The following is a 4,544-nucleotide window of genomic DNA, read 5'->3' as shown; positions in this document are numbered from 1 at the left end:
ACATATAGTGACAAATATATAGAACCGGTTTGTATTCAGCAGGTCTAGCCAAGAACACATATAGTGACAAATATATAGAACCGGTTTGTATTCAGCAAGTCTAACCAAGAACACTCATAGTGACAAATATATATATAGAACCGGTTTGTATTCAGCAGGTCTAGCCAAGAACACGGTTGAGTGCAATATTGCAAGCTTCATTGGCGGGGACTTCGGCGAAGAATGACACGACACATTTGTACATTTGCTGTTATGTTAAACTTATATTAAAGTTTTTCTTCATTACCCATTCAAGCCGTCTCCAGCCATTATTAATGTAACTAGCTATTTCGTTTTAGTATCCTAAAGGGCAGGTTGTGAACTTTTAAGTTTTACATCATCATTTTTGCTATTGAGATGCTAAGGAATTCAAGATGTAAAGTGTCATCAATATATTTGCTATAATATACTGGTTTGAAGGACTTGAAGCAGTTTTCAAAACATTCAGAGATATCGCTAGGCGCTGGCACACGGGGCTCGTGCCCTCATTCTACTTGACAGTGCCCCGGAGAGTTCTTCAAAAATCAGAATAGAAAACTATGGTCGATATCAAACTGAAACGCCCAAAATTCCCGCGCCTATGGGCCCGAGCCCCGAATCTTTTAAGTGCTTAGCGACTCCTCTGTAAATATTGTTTTTCACGGAAACTAAGAGAACAGAATCTTCTAAAATTATCATAATTAGTCAAGTTTTTTAAATGAAAATAATACCTACTATTAATTCCTGAAAACTGTTTTTATTTCTATAATAACAGGACACCTAGACTTAGAATTAAAGCTCTAAAAATGGAATTATACATTATTCAGTCCTAAATAACCACATTTGGAATCAAAATTGTAACCTTTAGAGCTAGTGTTTTTTAACAACCTTAATTCAAACCAAACATGTATATTACAGTAGAACATTTTTATGAACAATAACCTTTCTTAGGATTAAGCCTAAATATCTATTTGTTTACTAACTATAGTAAGACGTTAAATATGGAGTATGAAGTAATGTATTTTCTGATATTCAGTGTAGTTTCATTTAGTATATAGCCTAAATAATTTAGAACTAGGAAGATAACCGTATAGCAAGATATATATTGAGAATCAACTTTCTAATATTTAAACTTCTCTGCTATAAAGCTAGTTAACATTCATAATTACAACAATTGAAATAAAACTTGGTATTTTATTTCGTATTCTAAGTAACCTTACTGCAAGTTACACCTATGAGAATTAATGGATTATTTTATTTAAAATAATTCTTGCAGTCCTCGTGGACCTTTGTTTATTAATGATAATAACCAAAGTTATGTCCAAACCTTCACATGTACAATAATATATACGTTTTAGTTTTTAATAATTTAGACATACATTTCATTGATTATCGGACGACTGCATTGTTTGAAGAAGAGCAAGCAAAATTAACAGTGTAACTATAAAACAAATCAAATAAAATATAACCATGAAGGTCACTGCAAATTAACAATTTAACAATACAGCAAGCTAAATAAAATAACGTTGCTGATAACTTCAATGTGAATATAAGCGTTTAAAAAGAAACAACTTATAAGCTCGAACGCTTCCTAAGAAATGCTGTTATGTATCTGATTAAGAACAGACATTTCGTCAATAGAAACCCGTCGTCGTCTGGTCTTTTTACGTCATTATAGGCATAACTGCACAAAATATGTGTGTGGTGATTTAAATATTTTATGAACATGCTCACATCTTTAAGGTAGCTAACGTTGTTTGTTAGTGATTTAAAGAAATAATGACACGTGGATGAAACACTCCTGCATAACGAGAGATTCGAGTATATGATTGGATGAAATGTTATTTGAGCACAAGACTAGCAGCCTAAAGATATACAAGTTTGACGAAACACAGTTAAATGATTCTTATGATATTTTTTTGTTGATTTACATCTTATAAAAGTTTTGAAACATTATTTAATATCTACAGTACTGGTTCGCTTGATATTAAGCAAGAGATTTAAATCTCGACTATTTAAAAGCGTTGAGACAAGGCTTTTCCTTTACAAAATTTTGAAATACTCTACATTCTTAAAAAGTTAAATCGAGAGTTTTCAGACAACTTCTCTAGTTGGCCGTTAAAAACAAACCTAGCAAAGAAACAAGTAATAATCAAAACTACAGGTATAGTTCAAAAACCAATGAAAGTCAAAGGTATGAAGCTTTCTCAAACATCCTGTGACATCTACTCAAATGTTTTATCGCCAGAAGGACTGCCCCACTAGCACACTCATAGCGAAATTGCTCTCTATTTGAGTGCCCCTGCAATTAAGCTACAGCTTTAAGAAAGGGTGGAGGAGGTAAAAGCATAAAATATGACCCTCCCAGATCCGTAAAAGGATCTAGATCCCGATAAAGAAGAATAAAGTTTTAAGAAAGCGTTTCATGTGTTGATCACAGGTGTACCTGTTCCCACAATTAGATTCAGATTTAGAGTGGATATGTTTGAAATTCTTGTCTCATAGATACTTTAGAAAATTACCTAAATATTAACAAAAGGAAATTCCAGGTGATACTCGTACCTCAAATTAAGTTTTTAAATATTATTTATTAAAGCTATAATTTTTGTTAATTAGTATTTATAACCTAAAACCACAGTGCGATAACTTATTATAATGGTTGGTAGGGTAGTACAGTATCGTAAAGTGACCCTTTAATGCTAAGTTAATTGGTATTGCTAATATAGAACTATAATGCACCATTTTGAATTAGTATGTATCAAAATTAGAGGTTTGTTAAAAATAGCATTTCAGATTTTTACGCACTTCTGATTGGTATCTGACATCGAACAAATTAAGAGGAATGTAAAGATTTTTGTCACACATGAGTTAGGCTTAATGGTTTCTAATGCTTTGCCAGCTATCGGTATTTAAACTGTAAGTTTCAAACTAAGATTACTTTACTTTAACTGGTCGACCCGTAGCTACTGATGAAGACTGTAATTCTCTAAGTGCAGCTTAACTCACTAACATGTAGCCTCTCTAAGTGAAGCCTAACTCACTAATATGTAGCCTAACTCACTAACATATAGCTTAACTCACTAACATGTAGCCTCTCTAAGTGAAGCCTAACTCACTAACGTGTAGCCTCTCTAAGTGCAGCCTAACACACTAACATGAAGCCTAACCCACTAACATGTAGCCTCTCTAAGTGCGGCCTAACTCACTAACATGTAGCCTCTCTAAGTGCAGCCTAACTCACTAATATGTAGCCTCTCTAAGTGCAGCCTAACTCACTAACATGTAGCCTCTCTAAGTGCGGTCTAACTCACTAACATGTAGCCTCTCTAAGTGCAACCTAACTCACTAACATGTAGCCTCTCTAAGTGCGGCCTAACTCACTAACATGTAGCCTAACTCACTAACATGAAGCCTACCTCACTAATATGTAGCCTCTCTAAGTGCGGCCTAACTCACTAACATGTAGCCTCTCTAAGTGCAGCCTAACTCACTAATATGTAGCCTACCTCACTAATATGTAGCCTCTCTAAGTGCAGCCTAACTCACTAATATGTAGCATCTCTAAGTGAAGCCTAACTCACTAACATGTAGCCTCTCTAACAACAGAATGAATTCCACTTTTTATTGCTAAAATACGTAATTTTGATAAAACAAAAACGTTCAATAGTTTGAAAATATCAATCAATTATTCATTTTTCTTTCATATTAACATAGATTACTTGTGATAAGTGAGAACTATTGCAAAAAACCTAGACGTAAATTATGTTATCAAAATAACGTCAATTGCTTTCTTATCGTCGTTTTCAACAAACGATATAAGGGAGAAACGTAATATATTTTCTTGAAATGTAACATTCTTTGCAATATATTCAAGCTTAAAGCGTAATAACTCAGCAATTACTAAACCGATTTCAAATTCAACTAAGATCTTATTCAAGTAGCTGATATTTTGTCATCATTCTAAATTACATTGAAAGCTGGAATCTTTTCAATATTACATAATATAGCCTTTCTTAGATATTTATAGCATCAATAACCCTTAGATGAACATGAAAAACAATAACCGTGAAAAAACACTCACAAAAACGCAGTTCATGCATAATAGCCCTTTACTGAGTAGACGAGCGGTTGAGGACGTAAATGCTCACTTCTTATCTCTACAAGCACAACATAAGTACTTTCAACAGTGGGGAACATCTTGAAATCATGCTTCAAATCTAAGATGTATAAAACATTTTTCAACTATTTGTAGCAAAATATTACAGAATTGATAATTATATTAAAACTATCTGATTTTTTGTATTTGTCACTATAAGTGTTCTTGGCTAGACCTGCTGAATACAAACCGGTTCTATATATATTTGTCACTATGAGTGTTCTTGGTTAGACTTGCTGAATACAAACCGGTTCTATATATTTGTCACTATAAGTGTTCTTGGCTAGACCTGCTGAATACAAACCGGTTCTATATATTTGTCACTATATTTAATGTAGATGCATTAACTTGTTGGGGTCACATCCCCAGC

The sequence above is a fragment of the Limulus polyphemus genome, unplaced genomic scaffold (genome assembly GCF_000517525.1).
Source record: "Limulus polyphemus unplaced genomic scaffold, Limulus_polyphemus-2.1.2 Scaffold2478, whole genome shotgun sequence".
In the NCBI taxonomy this organism is placed as follows: domain Eukaryota; kingdom Metazoa; phylum Arthropoda; class Merostomata; order Xiphosura; family Limulidae; genus Limulus; species Limulus polyphemus.
Note: the sequence above shows the minus strand (reverse complement) of the source record.